The sequence below is a fragment of the Macaca nemestrina genome, chromosome 2, assembly GCF_043159975.1.
Source record: "Macaca nemestrina isolate mMacNem1 chromosome 2, mMacNem.hap1, whole genome shotgun sequence".
In the NCBI taxonomy this organism is placed as follows: Eukaryota; Metazoa; Chordata; class Mammalia; order Primates; family Cercopithecidae; genus Macaca; species Macaca nemestrina.
The window spans coordinates 94503284-94530389 of NC_092126.1; the positions used below are offsets into that span (position 1 = coordinate 94503284).

Sequence of the window (27106 nt, forward strand, 5' to 3'; positions counted from 1 at the left end):
CTCACTGCAACCTCCTTTCTTCGCCTCCCGGGTTCAAACTATTCTCCTGCCTCAGCCTCCCGAGTAGATGGGACTGCAGGCATGTGCCACCACACCCGGCAATTTTTTTTTTTTTTTTTTTGTATTTTTAGTAGAGACAAGGTTTCACTGTGTTAGCCAGGATGGTCTTGATCTCCTGACCTCATGATCCGCCCACCTCGGCCTCCCAAAGTGCTGGGATTACAGGCGTGAGCCGCCATGCCCAGCCCCTTGTAGGTTTTTGAGCATTCAACCCCTGATAGCCTAAGCATTACTCTGGGCCACATGTTTTATCCTGGTAATCCTTGAAAATATCTCAAGAGACATAGCATTATTCACATTTTAAAGACAAGAAAACCAAAGCTCTGGGAAATCAGGTAACTGGCACAATTGTTAATCCAACATAGATAGACTATCATGCTCTTTCTTTCCTCTCTCCCTAAATAATGTTTTAAGGATTAGAAAAGTTTAGAACAGCCTGGATGCAGTGGTTCACACCTGTAATCTCAGCACTTTCGGAGGCCGAGGTAGGTTGATTGCTTCAGCCCAGGAGTTCAAGACCAAACTGGTAAAACCCCATCTCTACAATAAATACAAATATTTGCTAGGTGTGGTGGCATATGCCTATAGATCCAGCTACTTGGAAGGCTGAGGCAGGAGGCTTGATTGAGCCCAGGAGGTTGCAGTGAGCCGAGATTGAGCCATTGTACTCCAGCCTGGGTGACAGAGTGAGACTCCGTCTCAAAAAGAAAAGTTTAGACCAGTCATTCTCAAACTTACTTGCATATTAGAATCAATTGAAAAGCTTAAAATAAAAAAGTGTGAGCTCCATCCCAGGCCACATAAATTAGAATCTCTTGAGGTGGATGCAGGCATAGATTGTTTTCAAGTTTCTCAGCTGATTGTAATGTGCAGCCAGGGATGCAAACCCCAGCTTAGGTATCAAAAGACAAGATAATTTCCAGTTTCTGCTGAATTTTGTTTTAATAGTTTTGAAACACATACAATGTCAGACAGACTTTTGGCCTTACGAAAAACAATGTACTTGAATGTTTTACTTTTGAAAGTGTGTATTGTGTTGTATCAGCAAAGCATTAACGAACCTTCTAAAGTACATTTGATTTGACCTAACTCTACATGGATTTTATACAGCACTGTTTGTTAGAGTACTGAAACAAAATGAATATGTGAATTCTGGTGACTGTTTGCTGTAGGTATCGAGTATCTTCATACAGCTGAATTTAAACTTTGCAGGAGGCCAGGCGCAGTGGTTCATGCCTGTAATCCCAGCACTTTGAGAGGCCAAGGTGGGAGGATCGCTTGAGCCCAGGAGTTTGAAACCAACCTGATCAACATAGTAAAACCCCATCTCTACAAAAAATAAAATAAAATAAACTAGCCGAGCATGATGGTGCACACCTGTAGTCCCAGCTACTCAGGAGGCTGAGGCAGGAGGGTTGCCTGAGCCCGACAGTTGGAGGCTACAGCCTAGGCCACAAAAGGAGACCCTGTTTCTAATTAAATAAATAAGTAAAAATAAAAAATAAACTTAGCATGTATAAGGCACAGCTGTCCTCTGACTATATTCAGCAATTAAGTTTTATGATGGTTCTCTGGGCAAAGCTTGCATCTTTTCTGATGCCTTAGGCTTGTTTTAGGTGGTACACCAAAAGCCCAGTTTGATCAAGTCATTAAAAAATAAATAAAACTAATAAAACTGATTGACTTTTTTGAAATAAAAAATTATTCTCATTTAACTGGTCAAATTATTGTAGGTGTACTTGTTTGCATGTATTGGCAATTTGTAATATTAAGGCATATTACTTTTTATTAAATTATTGGAAAAATTCAATGTAATGTTTTTGTGGATCAGTCCAACTATGACTGGCCCTGAACAAAGGAGGATGAGAGTTGAAAATGTAATTATTTACTCATGGTAAAGTGTGGCATGATTTTTGCTTTAAAATAAACTCCATGCATTATAGATGAGAATTTGTTTTAGAGGTCTCATTCAGTCAGAAAAAAACCATGCAAATTCTTCCTTCTTTTGGAATATGTCTTTACCAGTAAGTGTACTGGAAATGCTTCTACATTAAAGTGAGTTTTGATAAAAATTTAAAAAGCAGTACCATCTAAAATTAGAACATTTACTTCAGACATGACTTATTTTGATGCATCATAAAATTATGAAGATCAATTATGAAGCAAGTTTTAAGATTGCAATGTTCTCCATTTTTGCAAATAGAGCACTAGCTAGTAAATTTTAGAATTTGGATATTCATCCAAAATTACAAGCTAAAGAAGCACTGGAGTTGGCTATAATTAAGGCACGGGTAAGTGGAGACCTCATAAGCCTGCTTTCAACAGGTATATGTTAATCACTTGGCATCAGCAGGCTCTATTCACATCCCCAAAGCCAGCTCATTTTAGCTCATTAATTCTCAAAGCATCTTCATAAGTAGGAATGCTAATAAAAATCTATTTTGCAATAGAATATAGGGAAAGAAACTGTATCTTGTCAAAGGTGAGGCTGAAAGTTTTTTAAGAATTTGTATTATTTTAATTATTTTTATGTACAGAAAGCTCAGCAGTGTACACTTAACCCTTCAGTGGCAATTTCTTTCGCCTTTGCCTTTCCAACTTTGCTATGTGAGCCACAGATTTGGGACCCAGGACAATACCTCCCCAGTGACAACAGATCTCATCATATCTGTCATTGTAATTGGTCCTGATAGCTTCCACCAGCTTAGCCAAAGCTCTTTTGTCTTCTGAGGTAACCTGTGGGAAGGCAGCAGTGGTACAGGTCTTCTTAGAGGTCCCAGTCTTGCCTTCCCCTTAATAATGCAGTAAGGGACCCCCATTTTATGAGACAGGGCAGGCAGGAAGACAATCAGCTCCATGAGATCCACGTCATGTGCAGTCACCACCAGCTGAGCCTTCTTGTTCTCCACCAAGGTGATGATGGTGGTAACTCTTGCTAGAAGGACAAGTGGTCTGTTGGTGGGGATATCCCTTTTGCCAGTAGCTTTCGTCTCAGCATGGTCTCATAGTCTCTTCTTCTGTTCTTGCCATGTCTCTGGTCTGTACTTGGGCCAGCTTAAGCAGCTGAGTGGCTCTTTTGGAGGTCCAAGGCCTGGGTAAACCGGTTAATTGCAGGAGGCACTTTCAGCTACTTATAGTGGATAGCTCTTTGACACGGCAACCTGATATAGTGGGCCATTTGACAAAGCAGGTGAGGTCCCTTTTGGGCTGGATATCCTGTCCAATGGCAAAATTCTTAAATTCTTAGGCCTTTTCTCTAACAGGGGATTCACCCCTTTCCTGGCCTCCTGCTTCTTCAAGACAGCAGGGTCTGGAGCCACCTTCTTCCCATTGGCCTTCTTTCCTTTCATTATCTTGGGCAGCAGAAGAGACAGTAAAGTTGAAATTATAATAAAGTTTAGATCAGGGTATTGGGCACAGTATTTTAGCCTGTATGAGATAGATAGGTAGATAAGGACAGTATATGTATGTATATATGTACCTATTTACACTTAGACACCAAATATAGATATGTAATACTTAGAAATACAATGTACATTTTGATATTAACATCATGATATCAAATTCTATATGATGACATAAACTTTAGAGTCAAGTTAGTTGTAAACAACAAAAACTGATTCCAGCCAACCTAAACAATAAATGGGATTTATCCCACTAACTAGTATAACCAGCATAGCTAACATAACTACAAAGTGCAAGGAGCAGACCTGGCTTCATTCAGTGACGAATGGTATCAACTGGGCTGTATCTGGGTGTGTTTCTCAGGCTGTGTCCACTTGGCATCAAGGTGGTGCTGGCAGCCTCCTTTCCCCTGCTGGCAGCCTTCTTTCCCCTAACCCCACTATCATTCCCACTGTGTCAGCTCAGTAACCCCTCCAAAAATAATTGTTCTTTCTCAGTATCTATAACAGAAAAGCCCAGGGCAGGACCCTGATTAGCCTGTCTTGTGTCACTTGCTTGCCCATACTGATCACTATGGCCTGAAGTATAGGGTTCTCTGACTGCCCACGCCTAGGTTATGTGCCCACCCTTGTGCCTGGGTAAGGATAAAAGGGGCAGTGTCTTTTTGCCTTTGCCAACCATGTGAAGAGGGTTCCCTCATGGAAAAGAATGTTCTGATACAAAGAGAATGTAGAGAAGGGTAGTGGCTACATAAAAATAACATATGTTCTGCTTCAACAAACAAGGCCCTTTATACGTGGCCCCTGCCTAGTAGTGTAGATCTTTTGGATCTCATTCCCCATAAATACATTAATTCTAGCCAGGCCCAATTACTAGTGTTTCCTAAACTTGATGTGTTTGTTGAGACTGTTATCAATAGAGGTGCCTCTATGCTGTTATTAAGTTTGTAGAAAACCTGAGGCCTCCTGAAAAGTCCAGATTACTTAAAAAAAAAAGGGGACGGGATGTTCTTAAATGATCTTTATTATTTTATAAAGTATTGAGTAAATATGAAAGTGGACTGACTCATTGATGATGGTTATATATGAATATACTTCTACTTGTGTATGCAAATATCTGTCTCCTCTCTTAGAATAAAGGCAGGAACCCCTTTGTGCTTGCAGCCTTCAAAGCACCTACTATTATGTTATGCAGTTACTACGTGATTACTAAAAGTTTCAGAACTAAATGTATTAGTTCCAGTTCTTAGGCAGGGCACTTCGTGCTTTTCCAGGATGGCTATTTCCCCTCAAGAATCTACCAAATACTATGATTTCCATGTGTATATCTGATGAAGAGACTGCCCAAGTGTAAATATTCTGACCTGATAGTAGTTGCCCAGAGCAGCCTGCATAATAAAAATTGTGTTGCCTGATTTCGAGATTGAAGTTGAGCACCACCAGAGTGTTTTAGAAATATTAGAGTCCATGGGTGGCTAGGTGCAGTGGCTCATACCTGTAATCTCAGCACTTTGGGAGGTTGAGGTGGTCAGATCACTTGAAGACAAGAGTTCAAGACCAGCCTGGCCAAAACTGGCAAAACCTCGTCTCTACTAAAAAAATACAAAAAAAAAAAAAAAAAAAAAAATTAGCCGGGCATGGTGGTGCATGCTTGTATTCCCAGCTACTTGGGAGGCTGACACACCAGAATCAGTTGAACCCAGGAGGCAGAGGTTGCAGTGAGCCAAGATCATGACCCTGCACTACAGCCTAGGCAACAGAGTGACACTCTGTCTCAAAAAAAAAAAAGAAAAAAAAGAAAGAAAAGAAATATCAGAGTCCATGGGTGATAAAGCTCCTAGTTACAGAGATTTGCCTCTATTATTTGCAGGCAGATTGCCCTAACCTGTTTTTTAAAAATTGTATAGGGCTTTTTAGAAGGAAGTACTAATATGCACCAATTAAAATGTGTTCTATGAACTCTTTTTCTTTAAATATGGGTCAAATCTACCATATATACTACTATTAATAGATCACATTAGTATAGTAATTTATAATCTATAAATTCCCATTCATAAATTTCTTTTTTTTTTTTTTTTTTTTGAGACGGAGTCTGGCTCTGTCGCCCGGGCTAGAGTGCAGTGGCCGGATCTCAGCTCACTGCAAGCTCCGCCCCCCGGGTTTACGCCATTCTCCTGCCTCAGCCTCCCGAGTAGCTGGGACTACAGGTGCCCGCCGCCTCGCCCGGCTAGTTTTTTTTGTATTTTTTAGTAGAGACGGGGTTTCACCATGTTCGCCAGGATGGTCTCGATCTCCTGACCTAGTGATCCGCCCGTCTCGGCCTCATAAATTTCATAATACTTGTAACTCATGTAAAAGTTAAAAAATACAAGGTTTTAGTTGACAGCAAGTATAAAGTGAACCAGTAAGTGCTTAGTTGCCAAGAACCGTAATGCAATTTCAGACTACATCAACAGAAGTAAATGTCTGGACAAAGGAGGTGATATTTTCATTGTCTTCTGTACCAGTTAGAAAACATCTAGGGTGTTGTTTAGCTATGGGCTTCATCAAGTTCTAAGAGGGATATTGATTGACACAGCTGGAGCTTGTCCAAAAGATAGCATCCCAGAGGGTGTAAGAGATGAGGCCAAGTCACATGAGTAACAGCTGAAGGAGCTGAAGATATTGAGTCTTAAAAAGAAACCCACAACAGTTAATTGAAAAAATATCAACAGAATCTAAATACTAATAGGGCTAATTGTTAAGAATTCTCTTCTCTTGTCTGCTGCCATGTGTGATGTGCTTTTCACTTTCCACCATGATTGTGAGACCTCCCCAGCCCTGTGGAACTGTGAGTCCAATAAACCTCTTTCTTTTGTACATTGCCCAGTCTTGGGTATGTCTTTATCAGCAGCATGAAATCGGCCTAATACACTGTGATAAAATAGAATAGAAAGCAGTAGATGCAGGTTAGGGAGGTCAGTTTGCAGAAGTGATATTGGTTGGTATTGGTCCTACCTTTCTCTAAGTGGTGAAAGGAAGACACTAAGAACACCAGTAGTCAAGATAATGAGATGTGGAAGAGCATCTGTCTTCCAGGGATGGCAAACTCTCTGGAGTGGTTTGAGTATAGAAGGTTGTGAGGAATGAAGGAAAAGTGGGAAATGGACCTAGAAAGGCAAGGGCTGTCAGATGTTAAGGAGGAGAAACCATGCTAACAAACTGAATAAGGAAAGGACCTTTGGGGAGGTTCCATGAGAACATATTCACTATTATGTATCATCCCTTGTGGGGTTATTGATGACTTGTTTGGGCCAGAGAGTAACCAAATGTCCCAGGAAGGTTGCTGAACTTGTGTTGAGACAACTGGTAGAGGTCTTAGACTAAGGAGATGAGGGAAGATACAACTCGGAGAGCAATTAAAACTTCTTGCCTGAGGAGTGAAATCATGAAAATTGTGTTTGGGGAAGGTCAGACAAATACAGTAATTATGAAGGTCAGAGGGGAATTGACTAGATGCTGGGAATTATGCTTCAAGACAATGTGAAGGAGTCTGTGTGTGTGTGTGTGTGTGTGTGTGTGTGTGTGTGTGTGTGTGTGTATGTGTGTGGTCTGGCTAGGGAAATGGTTAGGAAGTAGCGAAATAGGAAAGAAACAACAGAAGAGTAAGTGGAAGGATTAGAAAAGAAATATGTAGGTGTCAAGGGAAGGAGAGGACTAAATATACTATATATGTAGTATATATAGTAAATTGGTATATACTATATATATAATATGACATATACTATATATAATCACCAAAGTAGTGCTGTATAACCATATATATCTGAAGGATGCTATGGCTCAGATTAGCCTTTTGATTCCTTTTGGGTTCCTGTACTATATCACTGTTCTGCTTTTTAAAAAGGAAGAAAAGAAGGAAGGGAGAGAGGGAGAGAAAGAGGAAGAAAAAACACTATCTTGCTATCTTGTTGAAAGTGTCCTTTCCTTATTTCCTTAATTAATTAATTAATTTTTGAGACAGTCTGGCTCTGTCACCCAGTTGGAGGGCAGTGGTGCCATTTCAGCTCACTGCAACCTCTACCTCACAGGTTCAAGCGGTTCTCGTGCCTCAGCCTCCTGAGAGCTGGGATTACAGGCACGCATCACCATGCCCAACTAATTTTTGTATTTTTAGTAGAAATGGAGTCTTATCATGTTGGCCAGGCTGGTCTTGAACTCCTGACCTCAAGTAATTCACCTGCCTTGGCCTCCCAAAGTGCTGGGATTACAGGTGTGAGTCACCAGGCCCAGCCTATTTCCGAATTTTAATTCCATACAGTCATAACTTCTTTATTGGGTATATAGATCCTGCACTAAGGTAGGGAATTTCTGCATAAAGGAACTAAAAAGGGATTAATTGTTAATTTCCCTCACTTAAGTTTGCGACAACTGAAGCAAAAAGGAAATAGGCTTTTATTGTTTGGAGTTTTGTGAGCAAATCTACAATGGAATTTTTGTTATTTATAAACTGGAGTATTCTAAAGATGGCTGTGGAGCAAGCTTTGTCATTTTTGAGCATGATAGGCCACTTCTTCTTTTTTTTATTATTATACTTTAAGTTCTAGGGTACATGTGCATAACGTGCAGGTTTGTTATATATGTATACTTGTGCCATGTTGGTGTGCTGCACCCATCAACTCGTCAGCACCCATCAACTCGTCATTTACATCAGGTATAACTCCCAATGCAATCCCTCCCCCCTCCCCCTCCCCCCTCCCTATGATAGGCCCCGGTGTGTGATGTTCCCCTTCCCGAGTCCAAGTGATCTCATTGTTCAGTTCCCACCTATGAGTGAGAACATGCGGTGTTTGGTTTTCTGTTCTTGTGATAGTTTGCTAAGAATGATGGTTTCCAGCTGCATCCATGTCCCTACAAAGGACACAAACTCATCCTTTTTTATATGGCTGCATAGTATTCCATGGTGTATATGTGCCACATTTTCTTAATCCAGTTTGTCACTGATGGACATTTGGGTTGATTCCAAGTCTTTGCTATTGTGAATAGTGGATGGGCCACTTCTAAATTCAATCTTGTTAATTAGGGATGCAACCTCTTCTCAGCCTGTTGTCTTAAACTGAAAACATCAAAAGCCATGATATTTTGAATACACTTTGACTAAACTCTCTAAGAATTTATCATTACAATTTTGTGTGTTTATATCCAAAGATTTTGTTGCATGGGTATTTTGTCATCAATAGTAAAAGCGAGCACATGCCTTGGTGCATACTTATAATCCCAGCTGCTCAAAAGGCTGAAGCAGGAGGATCCCTTGATCCCTGGAGTTAGAATCCAGCCTGGGCAACATAGTGAGATCTCACCTTTTTTTGTAAAAAAAAAAAAAAAAAGGAAAAAGAGGGCAATCTATGTTTCTCATAAAATGGAATTCATTAAATAAATTATGATACAGCCATATGATATACAATGAAATATTCTACAGCCCAATAAAATGTTATATCAACACATTATTTAATGTCATAATGTTCACAATATGTTAAGTGAAAAGGTGCATTAAAAATAGTCTGTACTGCATAATCCTATTTTTGTAAAAATTAATTATATGCATGTATGTATATGCATAGAACAAAGTATTGAGGAATATTCATTAAAATATAAGTTATCTTTGTGGGAGGTTTTTTGGCTTTCAAAAATAGACACTTTATTATTGACAGTAGTGAAAAACCAAAGCTACTAAAATGCTCAACAATATAAAGTGGCAAGATAAATTAGGGTACATGCAGAAGCTGAAATACTTTAACGTCATTAAAATTATGTTCTTGGAAAATTTTAGTAATGTCCAAAGTTGTCCAAAGGGTAATATTAACTGACATATATGTGTGTGTGTGTATATATATACACACACACACGCACACACATACACACATTTGGACAGTTGCCAAGGGCTTAGACAGTTGCCCTTTGAATGCCAGTTCACCTGTGATGAGAAGGGAAGTATCTTTTACAGAAAGAAGCAGCAGCTTGGGAGAGAAAGAAAGAGATAGAGTGATCTCTGTTGTTAGAAAGAAACCTTTATGACAACATGTTTTCAGGTTTAATGGTTCTAGTTTTAAAATATATGTATATACATACACATACACACACATGAATACTTTAAATATATGTGGATATATACCCAAATATTTTCCATATTTGGGTATATGTTTAAATACATGTTTTCCACATATATCTGGACATTTTTACCTGTATAATTAAAAAACCATAAAGTTCTGTGTCTTATAATAAAGCACAGAACCATGTAACCGGCTCTCAGATTTAAGAGCAATACATTTTTTTATTATTATTATACTTTGAGTTCTAGGGTACATGTGCATAACGTGCAGGTTTGTTACATATGTATACCTGTGCCATGTTGGTGTGCTGCACCCATCAACTCATCAGCACCCATCAACTCGTCATTTACATCAGGTATAACTCCCAATGCAATCCCTCCCCCCTCCCCCCTCCCCCCTCCCCCCTCCCCATGATAGGCCCCGGTGTGTGATGTTCCCCTTCCTGAGTCCAAGTGATCTCATTGTTCAGTTCCCACCTATGAGTGAGAACATGCGGTGTTTGGTTTTCTGTTCTTGTGATAGTTTAAGAGCAATACATTTTTTAATATAATTTCAACTTTTATTTTAGATTCAGGGGGTATATGTGCAAGTTTGTTACCTAGGTATATGGCATGATGCTGAGGTTTGGGATATGAATGATCCCATCGCCCAGGTAGTGAGTATAGTACCCAACAAGTAGTTTTTCAACCCTTGCCCTTCTCCCTACTTCCCTCTTTAGTAGTTCCCAGTGTCTATTGTTCCTGTCTTTATGTCCATGAGTACCCATTGTTTATCTCCCACTTATAAGCGAAAACATATAGTATTTGGTTTTCTTTTTCTGCATTAATTCACTTAGGAAAATGGCCTCCAGCCGCATCCATGTTGCTTCAAAGGGCATGATATCGTTCCTTTTTGTAGCTGCATACTAGTCCATGGTGTATATGCATCGCATTTTCTTTATCCAATACACTGTTGATGGGCACCTAGGTTGATTCCATGTCTTTGCTATTGTGCGTAGGGCAGCAATGAACATAAAAGTACATGTGTCTTTTCGGTAGAATTATGTATTTTCTTTGGGGAAAATCTTCTAGTGGGATCGCTGGGTTGAATGGTAGTTACTAAGTTCTTTGAGAAATCTCCTGACTGCTTTCCATCATGGCTAAACTATTTTACATTCTCACCAACAGTGTATAAGCATTCCCTTTTCTCCATAGCCTCACCAGCTTCTATTGTTTTTTGACTACTTAATAATAGCCATTCTGACTGGTGTGAGATAGCATCTCATTGTGGCTTTGATTTGCCTTTCTCTCATGATTAGTGATGTCGAGCATTTTTTCATGTTTGTTGGCCAAATTTGTATGTCTTCTTTTGAGAAGTGTTTCATTGTTTTATTTGCCCACTTTTTAATGGGGTTGTTTCATGACCGTTGAATTATTTAAGTTCCTTATAGATTCTGGATATTAGACCTTTGTTAGATGCATAGTTTATGAATATTTTCTCCTATTCTGTAGGTTGTCTGTTTACTCTGTTGATAGTTTCTTTGGTTATGTACAAGCTCTTTGGATTAATTACATTCCTCTTGTCAATTTTTGTTTTTGTTGAAATTGCTTTTGAGGACTTAGACATAAATTCTTTCCCAAGGCTGATGTCCAGAATAATGTTTCCTAGGTTTTCTTTTAGAGTTCTTATGGTTTGAGATCTTACATTTAAATCTTTCTTTAATCCATCTTTAGTTGATTTTTGTATATGGGAAAGGTAGAGGCCCAGTTTCATAGTTCTGCATATGGCTAGCCAGCTATCTCAGCACTATTTATTGACTAGGAAGTCCTTTCCCCATTGCTTGTTTTCGTTGACTGTGTTGAAGGTCAGATAACTGTAGGTGTGCGACTTTATTTCTGGGTTCTATATTCTGTTCTGTTGGTCTATGTGTCTGTTTTTTTACCAGGACCATGCTGTTTTGGTTACTGTAGATTTATAGTATACTTTGAAGTCAGGTGATGTGATGCCCCTGGCTTTATTTCTTTTGCTTACGGTTGCTTTCGTTATTCAGGCTCTTTTTTGGTTTCATATTAGAATAGTTTTTTTCTAATTTGGTTAAAAATAACATTGGTGGCTTGATACGGATATCACTGAATCTATAGATTGTTTTGTGCAGTATGGCCTTTTTAACAATATTGATTTTTCCAATCCATGAGCATGGAATTTTTTCCCATTTGTGTATGTCATCTCTGGTTTCTTTCAAAAGTGTTTTGTAGTTCTCCTTGCGGAGATCTTTCATCTCCTTGGTTAGATGTACTCTAAGCTATTTTATTTTTTGTGGCTATTGTTAATGGGATTGCATTCTTGATTTGGCTCTCAGCTTGAATGGTATTGGTATATAGAAATGCTTCTAATTTTTATGCATTGATTTTGTATCCTGGAACTTTACTGAAGTCATTTATCAGTTTCAGGAGCCTTTTGGTGGAGTCTTTAGGGTTTTCTAGGTATAGAATCATAACATCAGTGAAGAGAGATGGTTTGACTTTGACTTCTTTTCCTACTTAAATGCCTTTTATTTCTTTATCTTGCCTGTTCCTCTGGGTAGGAATTCCAGTACTATGCTGAATAGGAGTAGTGAGAGTAGGTATCCTTGTCTTGTTTCAGTTTCCAAGAGAAATGCTTTCATCTTTTGTCCATTCAATATGATGTTGGCTGTGGGTTGTCATATATGGCTCTTACTAATTTGAGGTAAATTCCTTTGATGCCTAGCTTGTTGAGGGTTTTAATCATGAAGGGATGTTGGATTTTATCAAAGGTTTTTTCTGCATCAATTGAGATGATCATGTGATTTTTAATTCTGTTTACGTAGTAAATCTAATAGTTATCTTTAGATGGTGATTTTTATATTCTTCTTTGGCCTTTATATTTTCTAGAATAAATATACAGAAAATAATACTTCTTAAATAAAGGAAAAGTACTTAAAATACCCTTTTGATGGCATTTCAGTGTACTTTTATTTTGAAGCTTAAAGCATCAATATATTTGTCACACTCAAGTGGTGGCTAAAGAATTTTTTAAAACAATTTCTTTAATTCTTTATTTAAGTGAAATTCATCCCAACAAGAATGGTTCTCAAAAGAAAGAAAAATGAATACTTTATTTGCCATTTAGAAATAGTATATTTTCCTGTAACGTGCAGTCAGAATAACTGTTTTGTTCTTTTAGTTTGATCTGACAGTCAGCTCTACATTTCTTGGGTATACACATGTAATCCATATGTAGTGAATTTGGAAGAAGAGATGAAAAGGGGACTTTCTGCTTGGACAGTTGCCCTTTGAATACTAGTATACCTGTGATGAGAAGGGAAATCTCTTTTTTTTTTTTTTTTTTTTGAGACGGAGTCTCATGCTGTCACCCAGGCTGGAGTGCAGTGGCATGATCTCAGCTGACTACAACCCCCGCCTCCCGCATTCAAGCAATTCTCCTGTCTCAGCTTCCTGAGTAGCTGGGACTACAGTTGCATGCCACCACGCCAAGCTAATTTTTGCATTTTTAGTACAGATGAGGTTTCACCATGTTGACCAAATGGTCTCGATCTCTTGACCTTGTGATCCACCTGTCTCAGCACCCCAAAGTGCTGGGATTACAGATGTGAGCCACTGCACCTAGCTGGGAAATATCTTTTATAGAAAGAAAAAGCGACTTGGGAGAGAAAGAGAGAGATAGAGAGATCTCTGTTGTCAGAAGGAAAGCTTTATGACCACATGTTTTCAGACTAGAGATGGAAAAATGTCTTTCCAAAAAGCCGAACTGAGATTACAAAATGATAGGAGTATGACTCTCAGAGCATGCTGGGCAATGTGATAAGCAAGGGAAGCATGGCCAGTGTATGGCAGAGAGCTCAGCAGAACCTGAACTGTCATTCTCCCCATGGCCACGTGACTCTGAGAAGAAGCCTGAGACCTATCCTGGGAATGGAAAGTAGAGCGAGAAAGAGAAAGCCAAGTCTTGAGAAGTATCTCTCTCTCTCTCTCTCTCTCTCTCGCTCTGTGTGTGTGTGTGTGTGTGTGTGTGTGTGTGTGTGTGTGTAAATGGCATATGAAAAAAGCACAGAAATACGTAATTTGATTTGGTATGCTAATCAAGTTGTGATCCGTAATGAAAAGAGTTATGGCTTCTCCATCAGTCAACCCAGTGAAAGATTAAATACTACAGATGAGAGGTTAGAGGATAATGGCACAGTGACCATAGGAGCTACTTTTAGAGGGAGATATTACAACCACGGAAAGTGAGAGTTCTCTTGCATACCATACCAGATTAAATGTCCTAATGCACAACTCTAACCAGATTATAATACTCCCGCCTCAGAAACCTTCCATGCCTCCCATCCCACCACACCCCAGGGTCTATTGAAGGAAGCTCAGATTTCCTGGCCTGCCATGCAAAGTGTTTCAAGGTCTGGCATCAACCTCCTTTAAAACTTTACCTCCCAGTGCTCTCTTTCACACTCTCTATGCTGCGAACAAACAGGATTCTACACTGGGCACATCCTGGCTTCCCCACTTCCCTACTTTTTACACACTGTTTTCTCTTACCTGGAAGGCTCTTCTTCATTGTTGCATAACCACACTCAGCTATCCGTCAAAGCTCCATCTCAAGTGCCATTGGTATAAAAAGCTTGACTTGGTCTCTTCCTCTGTTGCAAATAATTTCTCCCATTCTCATTCCCTTATTTGTACTTCTCTTAGTGCTATTTTAGTTCAGTCTAACCAGCATTAATTGATCATGTAATACAAGACACTCTACTTGGCCGGGTGTGGTGGCTCACGCCTGTAATCCCAACACTTTGGGTGAATCACCTGAGGTCAGGAGTTCGAGACCAACCTGGCCAACATGGTGAAACCCCATCTCTACTAAAAATACAAAAATTCGCCAGGCATGGTGGCAAGCGCCTGTAGTCCCAGCTACTCAGGAGGCTGAGGCAGGAGAATCACTTGAACCTGGGAGGCGGAGGCTGCAGTGAGCTGAGATCACGCCACTGCACTCCAGCCTGGGTGACAGACTCCATCTCAAAAAAAAAAAAAAGACACTACTCTAGAAATACAACTGCATACATACACAAACACACACAAATAAATCTCATGTCCTCAAGAAGCAATATCAATGGGAAATAAGAAGCTAAATTATAATTCATTATGAATTTGTGTGAAAAAAATAAAGAAGAGAAGCATATTCTAAATCCACCAATGTCCCAAAAGAATGATTAGATCATCCATTTGGTCATTTTGGAGTCCTGTCATTCCCTTAACCCACACATCCAGCCTATTGGCGAACCTGTAAACTGCATTTCCAAAACTTATCGTGGATTCGTCCCCTTTTCTCCATTTCCATTACTGCCACCATCTCTTGCCCTATCAGTCTCCCTAATAGTCTCCGCTTCCAGTCCTGCCTTCCTGCAACCATTCTCCACAGAAAAGTCAGAGAAGTCTTTCTAAAATGTTAATCAAATCATATCTTCTTACTGCTTATGACTTACTCCAGTGGTTTCCAGCTATTCATAGATCCAGCACCTCTTTCCATGGTCTACAAAGTCTTGCATGATCCAACATCTGCTTCCCTCATCAGCTTCATTCTCCATCTCTCTCATGCCCTCCACTACTTTTCACTCACATTGATCTCATTTCCGTTCTCAGACATGCCAAAGTTGCCTAATCTTGGCATCTTTCATTATCTTTTCTTCTAGCCTGGAACATTCTTCCCCTGGATCTCCTCATGGCTCTTCTCATTTTCTGTTATTAACAATGAAGATGTATGCTCTCCTCTGATTGCTTAAATACCTCTTCTCTGTCCATCCTACTTCAAGAAAACACCCACATCCTACTACCCTCTAACTACCCTCTATTACATCCGTGTGTGTGTGTGTGTGTGTGTGTGCGTGCGTGTGTGTGTCCTTCATAGAAATTTTGGAACTGGAAATTATCTTGTTTAGTAATTTACCCACTGCCTGTCACCCCCACTACAAAACAGGAAATTGTTTATTTCACGTCTGCCTATCAACTAAACTGATCATATTCCCTGGCATCTTGTAGGCACACAATAAGTATTTTTGAGTAGTATTAATCACAGCTTTCACCTATGTAATAGGTACCATTACACTATTATGTACCAGGCACTGTTCTAGCACTTTACATATATTAACTTATTTAATCTTTACAATAATCCTATAAGATGGATACTAATATTACCTTTTTTTACAGATAAGAAAATAAAGGTACTGAGAGGCTAAGTAACCTGCCTAAAGTTAAATAACTCCTAAGTGTCAGAACTAGGATGCAAACTCGGAGTATGACTCCAGCGCCCTTGCTCTTAATCCCTGTATAATACTACTTCTGCAAATGAAATTAATGTTGAACTCTGCTTGTATGGAAGGAAAAATCGCTCAGAGGAAAAACAAAACAAAACAAAACAAAAAAACGCTACAATGAAATTTAGGACAACCAAGAGTTTGCCAGAGAATAAAGGCACATGAGGCATTCCAAGCTGAGGAAAGAGTGTATTCAAAAGCATGTATTTATTCTTTTCTGCCTTTTGCAATAGTCATTTGTGCATATCTTCTTTTTCGCAATTGTATGTACCTTAAATTTAAATAGTATTTATTTATGTACCTGCATGCCCTGAGTGGTGCACATATATTAGTTTTCGACTTTTTCTGGAAAGAGCTATGAACACAATCCAGGGGGAAAAATGTGTTCTTACCCCATTCTAGAATTTCAAGTCTCTATGACCTCTTAAATGCTCTCTGAGCCTTAGTTTCCTCACCAGTAGAATGTGAAAGATAACCCTTCGTATCAGGATGCTGGCTGCCATCAAGGAAATTATGGATGTAAAAGGCATGTGCATCCATAAAGCACAAAAGAAACATTCATGTTCTCATCTGCATACAGCTTAATTTAGCTTAATGATTCCTTATTTTTCTCATACCTTAAAGCCCAGGTCTTTCAAAACTGGATTTTCTTTCTTGACTCAGCTGACTTAATGGGGCTAGATGACTTCTTTGGGTTGTTCAGTAAAGCTTTACTTTGATGAAACTCAATTCTTTACCAATCCTACTACCTTCCGTAGTGTATAACTGAGATTTTGATTGGAATTGCATTAATCTGTGAATCAATTTGAGGACAAATGACATCTTAATATTAGGTCTTTCAATCCATGAACATGCTATATTCTTCCATTAAATTCAGTCTTTAAAAATTCTCCCAGTTGTGATTATTCTGTTTGTAGAGGTCCTGTACATATTTTCTAAGGATTTAATGACTTTTGATGCTATCACATATAATATCACTTCTTAAGTTTATTTTCTAGTTGATTTTTGCTGGTATGTAGAAATACAATTTATTTTTATATATTGACTTTATAGCCAACATTCTTTTAAAATATTAATTCTAAGAGCTTATTTGTATACTGTTTTGTATTTTCTACATATACAATTATGTCATCTGCAAATAATGATAATTTTATTTCTTCCTTTCTAAACATTATATCTTCTGTTTTTCTTGCCTTATTCCATTGCCTAAGCACCCCCAATACAATGCTGAAAAGTAGTAATAGAGGGCACCCATGTGTCATTGTACATTTCAGAGGAAACTCTTTCAAGATTTTATCATATATTATCATGCTTTCTGTAGGTTTTTTATAGATGCCTCTTCTCAGTTTAAAGAAGTTCCCTCCTGTCTTAGTCTTTTCAGGCTGCCGTTAAAAAAATGCTACAGACTGGGTGTCTTAAACAACAGAAATTAATTTTCTCATAATTCTGAAGCCTGGAAGTCTGAGATCAGGGTGCCAGCATGGTCACGTTCTGAGAAGGGTTTTCTTCCTGGCTTTCAGACTGCTGTCTTCTCACTGTGTCCTCACATGACCTTTCCATGATGTGTGTATGTGGAGAAAAAGACAGCAAGCTCTCTGTTATCTCTTCTTTAAAGGGCACTACTGCCACCCTGAAATTCCTACCCTCATGACCTCATTTAACCCTTATTACCTTCCAAAGACCTCATCTCCAAATACCATCACATTGGGGGATAGGACTCCAACATATGAATTTCAGAGGGACACAAACATTCCATCCACAACACCGCTTATTTCTGGTTTGCTAAAAATGTTTAACATGAATGGGTGTTGAATTTTATCCACTGCTATTTCTGGACCTATTAAAATTATCACATGATTTTTCTCCCAATTGTTTCACTAATGTGATGATTTAAAAGAAATAAATTTCAAATATGAAACCAGCCTTGCATTACTGAAATAAGCTCAGCTTGGTCATGGTATATTACCTTTGTAAGCATTCCTAGATTTGGTATGCTAATATTTTGTTTGCAATTTTTGTATCTATGTTCCTGAGAAAAAGAGGAAAGAAATAAACAGGGAAAGGGAGGGAGGGAGGGGGGGAGAGAGAGAGAGAGAGAGAGAGAGAGAGGTCTATAATTTTATTTTTTATAATATTCATATTAAGTTTTGATATCAAGGCTATGCTGGCTTCATGAAATATCTTAGAAAGTTTTCCCTCTTTTCTATTCTTTTAGGAGGATTTTGCACAATTTGGGGTTCCTCAAACTTCCTCAAAAGTTTGATAGAATTTGATGAAGCTATCTAGACCTAGTGTTTAAAACTATAGGTCCAGTCCTTTAATAAATGTAGTACTATTTAGATTTTTTAAATTTCCTCTAGATCAGTTATACTTTTCTAAGACTGTACATTTCATCTGATTTTGTATATGTATTGGCATAATACTGTTTATAATCTTTTGTCGGTTTTGCATCTGTAAGATCTGTAGTATTGTCCTGCTACTGAGTAGGTGTACCTTCTCTCTCCCTTTTCTCTTTTTTTAAATCAATCTTACTTTCTATAGATTTAATTTTCTTTTTCTTTTCTAACTTCTTAAGATAGATGCTTAAATACTTACTTTTAATCTTTATTCTCATCTAATATTTTATATATATATATCAATTTCCCTCAAATCATAGCTTTAGTTGAATCCACAACTTTTGATATGTAGCATTTTCATTATCCTTCAATTCAAATATGTTCTAATTTCCAGAGTGATTTCTTCCTTGACCACCTTGCACATTTAGTAGTTTATTGTTTAACTCCTAAATTTTGTGACTTTTTTAGCCTTGTTACTGTTATTGACATCTAGTATACATCCAGTGTAGTCGGAGAAAATGCTCTGAATTTTTTTTTCTTTAATAGTTTACTATATGTCAATTTGAACAACTGTTCCATGTTTGCTTGAAAAGAAAGTAATTTAGGGGTGAAATGTTCAGTTTGTTAATTGTATTTAAATCTTCTGTTCATATTTTTTGTCTGCTTGTTCTATCAGTTATTGAGACAGGTGTGTTGAATTATTCCACCACGATTGCAAACTTGTCTATATCTTCTTTTAATTTTGTCAATTGTTGCTTTATATATTTTTCATGCTATGTCATTAGGTGCGTACAAAGTCAGAATTTTAAACCTTTTGGTGGGTTGAAACTTTTATTATTATAAAATTCGTAAGCATGTTGATGTCTTATCTCTTGGTCATGTTTGAGAATGGCTTCATTTTTTTTTTTTTTTTTTTTTTTTTTTTTTTTTTTAGACAGAGTCGCTCTCTGTTACCCAGGCTGGAGAGAATGGCTTCATTTTTCAAAGATATTCTCACTGAGTATAAAATTCTAGGTTGACAACAAAGTTCTTTCAGTGTCTTAAAAACATAATTACTTTGTGTGCTGGCTTTCATTTTTTCTTTTGAGAAAACAGCTATCTTATTTTTGCCTCTTAAGGTAATATGGTTTTCTTTCTTTCCGCTTTTAAGATTTTCTCCCTGATTTGGTTTTCAGTTCTTTCACTATTATGTGCTTTGGGCTGGTTGTGATATGATTCGGATGGTTTGTCCCATCCAAATCTCATGTTGAAATGTGGCCTCCAATATTGGAGGTGTACCTAGTTGGGGGTGTTTGGGTCATGAGGACAGATCCCTCATAAATGGCTTGGTGCTGTGTTGCAGCAATGAGCAAGTTCTCACTCTACAGGTTCACAAAGGCCAGTTGTTCAAAAGGGCCTAGCATATTTTTCTAGTCCCTGCTCTTGCCATGTGCTATCCTGGCTCCCCCTTTATCTTATGCCATGATTAGAAGCTTCTTGAGCCCTCATTAGATGCAAATTCCAATGTCATACTTCCTGAACAGCCTGCAGAACCATGACCCAAGGTAAACGTCTTTTATTTAAAAATTACCCAGCCTGGGGTTTTTCTTTAGAGCAATACAAAAACGGCCTAACTCAGGTTGTCTTTGTAGTTATTCTATGTAGTGTTTACCATGCTTGTTTAAAAGGTGGCTTGATATCTTTTAATAGTTTAGAAAGTTCTTAGCCATTTTCTCTTCAAATATTGCCTCTTACCTAGTTCATCTCTACTCTCTCTTCTATGAATGTATCTGATATATCTTTTATGCTTCTTTTCTCTATTTTCCATTCTTTTGTCTCTCCATGGTTATCTGATGTTTTTTCTTGAACTGTCTTCCACTTCATAAATTCTTTCTTAAACTGTGTCTAATCTGCTATTAAACCCAATTAGTATATTTTTATTTCTACATTTTTTTTTTATTTTGAGACAGAGTTTCACTCTTGTTGCCCAGGCTGGAGTGCAATGGCACAATCTTGGCTCACTGCAACCTCTGCCTCCCAGGTTCAACCAATTCTCCTGCATCAGCCTCCTGAGCAGCATGTGCCACCACACCCAGCTAATTTTGTATTTTTAGTAGAGATGGGGTTTCTCCATGTTGGTCAGGCTGGTCTCGAACTCCTAACCTCAGGTGATCCGCCTGTTTCGGCCTTCCAAAGTGCTGGGATTACAGGCATGAACCACCATGCCCGGCCTTCTAAAATTTTTATTCGATTTTCTTTTATAGTTTTCAATTTCCTATTAAAATGCTTCATCCTGCCTTTTAATTCCTTGGACATAAGGAACAAAATTATTTTTAAACTTAGGCCTGATAACTTCATTATCCATATCTCCAGTGTATTTATTTCTAGTATCTACTTTTTGTCAGGTCATGTCTTCTCATCTCCCTCATTATTATTTTAAAGATATTTTGAAGCTTCTGATAACATTATCTTTCTTTAGTGACGCGTTACAATTGTTTCTGCAAACATTTAGGCTATGACCACCCCTGATCTCATGTCACCTTGAAATGTGATGAACTAGGAAATAAATTTACTCAAAGCTTGGCTTTAATCCCTATAACCTAGTTCTAGATTAATTTTACTCTAATAACATAGACTTCCTTGTTCACAAACCAAAGGCTTGGGTTATTATCAAGGCCTTGCCTCCTTGGTGGGCTCTGAGAGTCCTGAAAGCTTTGCACAGCTTCTTGGCCTCTTTTAGAACTGGCAAACACCTTGAAGGGGAGAGCCAAGCAAATGTTGGACTCAGTCCTCTAGGTTTCTTCTTTCCCTAGCTATTGGACCCACAAATCTTCACTTTCTTGGGGCTTCTTAAATGTTTTTTCTGGATTCAAAAAGTATATTTTGTCCTGTTTAACCAGTCATTCTCAGCAGGAAAATTGATCCTAAACAGCTTGGATTGTCATTTCAGGCAGCGTAAATTCCCATCATCTCTTGCCAATTTTATTACAATAGACTTAACAATTCTTCCTGCTTCCACTGCAACCCACTTCTGTCTATTCACACAACAGTCAAGGTGACTCTTTTGAACATCTGTCATATCATGGCATTTTTTTGGTTCAAAATCCTCTAATGGTTTCTTATCTCACTAAAAGAAAAGCTTAAAAAAACTCTTTACTTACAAGGTATTGCATGACTTACCTTCTCTCAGGGAACACACTCATCAAAAGAAAGCTGGTAAGACAAAATAGAATTTCAACTAAAAGCATTATAATGATAGATTGGTATTCCACATAATAATAAAAGGAACAAACCCTTGAAAAGATATAACAATAATGAACTGATATGTACCCAGCATCACAGCTTTAAAATGTTCCAAACAAAAAATGACAAATTACAAGTAAAAATTGGCAAGTGTACATTTTTAGAGTGATATTTTCAGACATTTCTTTCAGAAATGTATAGGTCGGGCCAGCTGTGGTGGCTCATGCCTGTAATCCCAGCACTTTGGGAGGCCGAGGTGGGCGGATCACGAGGTCAGGAGATTGAGACCATCCTGGCTAACACGGTGAAACCCCGTCTCTACTAAAAAATACAAAAAACTAGCCGGGCGAGGTGGCGGGCGCCTGTAGTCCCAGCTACTCAGGAGGCTGAGGCAGGAGAATGGTGGGAACCCGGGAGGCGGGGCTTGTAGTGAGCTGAGATGGCACCACTGCACTCCAGCCTGGGCGACAGAGCCAGACTCCGTCTCAAAAAAAAAAAAAAAAAAAGAAATGTATAGGTCAAGCAGACAAAACATTAACAGCAATATAAAATATTTGAATGCCAAAAATAATGAATTTTATCTAAGACACATAGGTTTCTTCTTTCCCTGGATATTGGGCCCACAAATCTTCACTTTCTTGAGGGCTTCTTAAATGTTTTTTAAAAACATTAATAAATAAGATAGCTGTTTTCTCAAAAGAAAAAATGAAAGCCAGCACACAAAGTAATAGTAGATTAGACACAGATTAGGCATAGTATCCAGTAAATAAAATAATGTCCAAGGGCATGGAACATTTATGAAAATTGTCCATTTAACAGGTCACAAGGCAAATATCAAAAAATGTCATCAAATAGATATGTTACATGTCTCCAATCGTAATGCAATTGTTAGAAATGAACAACAAAAACACTTTTACAAAATGTACATTAAAAGATTTTAAAATATAACCATAAATATTTTTGATTTAAGGCATAAATCTCTTGTGAATATAAAAATATTTTGAAACTAAAATTTCTGAAAATACATGAGTTGAGAGATCAAGAAGCTGGAAAAAACAGAGTAAATTCAATGAAGTTACAACAAAAGAAAAACCTGTAATAATGTTAATTAACTTGATTATGGTAATAATTTCACAATATATACATATACTAAATCATCATATGTACACCTTAAATATATACAGTTTTTCTCAACTATACCCTAATAAAACAGAGGAATAAAAAGAAATACAAGTAATAAGAACAGATATAAATGAAATAAAAACAAAAACATTAGTGAGAATTGACAGAACCTGGTTTTTAGCAGGACCGATGGGGAGAGAGAGAGACAGAGAGTGCGAGAGAGAGACAGAGAGAGGGGGAAGGTGCACAAGCACATATTCAGGCACAAATAACATTAGGAGTGAAAAGGAATCAATTAAATATTATGGTAGTTTTTTTGTGGATTTTTGTTGTTTTTTGGGGTTTTTTTGTGAGACAGGGTCTCGCTTTGTGGCCAGGCTGGAGTGCAGTGGCATGAGCTTGGGTCACTGCAGTCTCCACCTCCCGGGTTTAAGCAATTCTCCTGCCTCAGCCTCCTGAGTAACTGGGACTACAGGCGCAGGTCGCCAGGCCTGGCTAATTTTTTTGTATTTTTAGTAGAGACGGGGTTTCACCATATTGGCCAGGATGGTCTTGATCTTCTGACCTTGTGATCTGCCTTCCTTGGCCTCCCAAAGTGCTGGGATTACAGGCATAAGCCACCATGCCCAGCCAAGATTATTAAAAAATAATAAATACTATACTACTGTTTTCCATAGTGGTTGTCCTAGTTTACATTTCCACCAGCAGTGTAGAAGTGTTCCCTCTTCACTGCATCCACGCCAACATCTATTATGTTTTGATTTTTTGTAATGGCCATTCTCGAGGGAGTAAGGTGGTATCACATTGTGGTATTGATTCGCATTTCCCTGATCATTAGTAATGTTGAGCGTTTTTTCATGGTTGGCCATTTGTGTATGTTCTTTCCAGAACTGTCTATTCATGTGCTTAGCCCACTTTTTGAGGGGATTGTTTTCTTCTTGCTAATTTGTTTGAGTTTGTGTGTGTGTGTGTGTGCATTCTGGGTATTAGTCCTTTATTTGATGTATATATTGTAAAGATTTTCTCTCACTCTATGGGTTGTCTGTTTACACTGCTGATTGTTCCTTTTGCTGTGCAGAAACTCTTTAGTTTAATTAAGTCCCAGCTATTTATTTTTGTTTGTATTGCATTTGCTTTTGGGTTCGTGGTCATGAAATCCTTGCCTAAGCCAATGTCTAGAAAGGTTTTTTCAATGTTATTTTCTAAAATGTTTATAGTTTCAGGTCTTAGATTTAAGTATTTGATCCATCTTGAGTTGATTTTTGTATAAGGTGAGAGATCAGGATCCAGTTTCATTCTTCTACATGTGGCTTGCCAATTGTCCCAGCACCATTCGTTGAATAGTGTGTCCTTTCCCCACTTTATGATTTTGTTTGCTTTAAAGATTGGTTGGGTAAATATTTGGGTTTATTTCTGGGTTTTCTATTCTGTTCCATTGGTCTATGTGCCTGTTTTTATAACAGTACCATGCTATTTTGGTTACTATGGCCTTATAGTATAGTTTGAAATCAGGTAATATGATGCCATCAGATTTGTTCCTTTTGCTTAGTCTTGCTTTGGTTCTGTGGGCTGCGCTCTTTTTTGGTTCACATATGAATTTCAGGATTATTTTTCTAGTTCCCTGAAGAATGATGATGGTATTTTCATGGAATTCGGGAAATCAGTGTTGAAATTCCCTAAAAAACTAAAAGAGCCGGGCGCGGTGGCTCATGCCTGTAATCACAGCACTTTGGAAGGCCAAGGCGGGTGGATCAGGAGGTCAGGAGATCAAGACTGTCCTGGCTAACACAGTGAAACCCCTTCTCTACTAAAATTACAAAAAATTAGCTGGGCGTGCTGGCAGGAGCCTATAGTCCCAGCTATTGGGGAGGCCGAGGCAGGAGAATGGCGTGAACCCAGGAGGCGGAGCTTGCAATGAGCCGAGATCCACTGCACTCCAGCCTGGGAGACCGCGAGACTCCATCACAAAAAAAAAAAAAAAGAACTCAAGGAAGAACTACCATTTGATCCAGGAGTCCCACTACTGTGTATCTACCCAGAGGAAAAGAAGTCATTATATGAAAAAGACACTTGAACGTGCATGTTTGTAGCAGCACAATTTGCAATTGCAAAAATGCAGAACCAGCCCAAATGCCCATCAATCAACGACTGGATAAATAAACTGTGGTATATACGCATGATGGAATACTACTGAGCCATAAAAATGAATGAATTAATGGCATTTCTAGCAACCTGGATGGGATTGAAGACTATTATTCTAAGTGAAGTAACTGAGGATTTAAAAAGCAAACATCGCATCTTTTCACTCATAAGTGGGAAGTAAACTACAAGGATGCAAATGCATAAGAATGATAAGATGGACTTTGGGGATGTAGGGGGAAAGGGTGGGAAGGGAGTGAGGGATAAAAGACTATAAATTGGGTTCAGTATATACTATTCTTATGATGGGTGCACCAACATCTCACAAATCACCACCAAATAACTTACTCATGTAACCAAATACCACCTGTTCCCAAAAAACCTGTGAGAATTAAATAAATAAATAAATAAATAAATAAATAAATAAATAAATAAAATAAAGATGGAGAGAAAATAGAGAGCCAAAAATAACAAATAAATAAATTACTTAGGCTGATTTTATTGAAAACTTAGATGAAGTGAAAATTTTTCTAGAAAATACAGATTTCTAGACTCATGAAGTCATACTGACTCATGAAGCAATAGAAACTCTTAATAAATTAATAACCATTAAAAATACAATAAATACAGTTAATATAAAGAATTAGTAACCATTATAGCCAGGTGTGGTGGCTCTTTTTTGTAATCCCAGCACTTTGGAAGTCTAAGATGGGAGGATTATTTGAGGCCAGAAGTTGGAGTCCAGCCTGGACAACATAGAGAGACCCCATCTCTCTCTCTCTCTCTCTCTCTCTCTCTCTCTCTGTGTGTGTGTGTGTGTGTGTGTGTGTGTGTGTGTATGTATATATAGTTCTGTGAAGAATGGTGGTGGTATTTTGATGGGATTCAGGAAAACAGTGTGGAGATTCCCTAAAGAACTAAAAGAGCTGGGCACGGTGGCTCACGCCTGCAATCCCAGCACTTTGGGAGGCCGAGGCAGGTGGATCACGAGGTCAGGAGATCAAGACCATCCTGGCTAACACAGTGAAACCCCTTCTCTACTAAAAATACAAAAAATTAGCCGGGCGTGCTGGTGGGTGCTATATCTATAGATCTATATAGATCTATTTCTATATCTGTATATATAGATATATATATACAGATCTATTTCTATATACAGATCTATATATATATAGATCTATTTCTATATCTGTATATATAGATATATAGTTATATACAGATATAGAAATATCTATATAGATCTAGATAGGTAGATAGATAGATAGATAGATAGATAGATAGATAGATAGAGACTATTTACAGAGGATTAACTACTAGAGGGAATGAAAAAGAATTCTATAAAGAATGCTGTGGGGCTGAGGGAGAGTGCCCAAGGAAATAACAAACTTAAAAGGTGGTTGGGAGGGGGGACTTCCCCAGACCTCACTGGAAGAGTTATAGTTGCACTGGATGGAAAACAAGATCGCAGAGTTGATCTGGGTCAAAGCTGGTTCCCGGATGGCAAGCCCACAGCTATCCTTAAGCTTTCAGGGTAGAGTGTTCATGGACCTCTCTGGGAAGCTTGCATTAACCAGTCTCCTGAACTCTCTGGGAAGTTGGCTAGAGTGCCTGTGGAACTTATCAGGAGCATCCCCACTGGGGCAGCTGCTGCACTTGCTGGAAGCCACCCTCATGGCAGCGGGGTGTCTAAAATTTGGGGGGGCTGACCTCCACTAGGTGTACAAGACTACACTCACTGAGCACCACAAGAGTAAGAAGGAAGAAAAACATCTTGGAACCAATAAGAGAAGTTTGCCACATTATTTATATTACCAAAAAATTGAAAATATGTATATAACAGTTAAATATAGAGTTAAAATGAATTCATCCTACATGTATCAACATAAATACAAAATGGAATTTTCAGTGAAAATTTGCAGAAGTTTTGTACAATATTATGCAATGTGTAATAACTTTTATATCATGCAATGCTATATACATGTATTATGTGTTAGTATGTGTGGGAATGTATCAAATTTAGAATGTTGATTGCCTTTGAAAAGAGTAAGAAGAGAATGGAAGTGGGAAAAAGTGTAGAGGGACATTTAATTAAATGTAATATTTTATTACTTCTTAAAAGATATTAAAAAATGAGAAATGTTGATTGAGTTGAGTAGTGAGTTCTTAAATGTTTGGTAATATTACCCTTTATAAATTAACTGGTTACTATATATTCTGAAGGGCAGATTTTAAAATCTGTTCAGCCCAAAATTTTCTAAACTTTTCTGACCTCAAATTTTTTTCAACAAAATATCCACTAATATCTTACCGAACCCTATTCCATATAGGGCAGATTAGAGAAATGAAGATTTGCTCAAATGAAACTGGTTATACATAATTCAATCAGCAAATTTATGAGAAGGAATTAGTCTA

The 27106-nt window shown here is 38.1% G+C and overlaps 1 protein-coding gene across 13 annotated transcripts in view; it reads left to right on the forward strand.

Annotated features, from left to right (window-relative positions):
- The window catches only part of LOC105480086 (SRY-box transcription factor 2), a 753725-nt gene that overhangs the window by 543415 nt on the left and 183204 nt on the right, over positions 1–27106 (forward strand). The gene's annotated exons all lie outside the window — the stretch shown is intronic.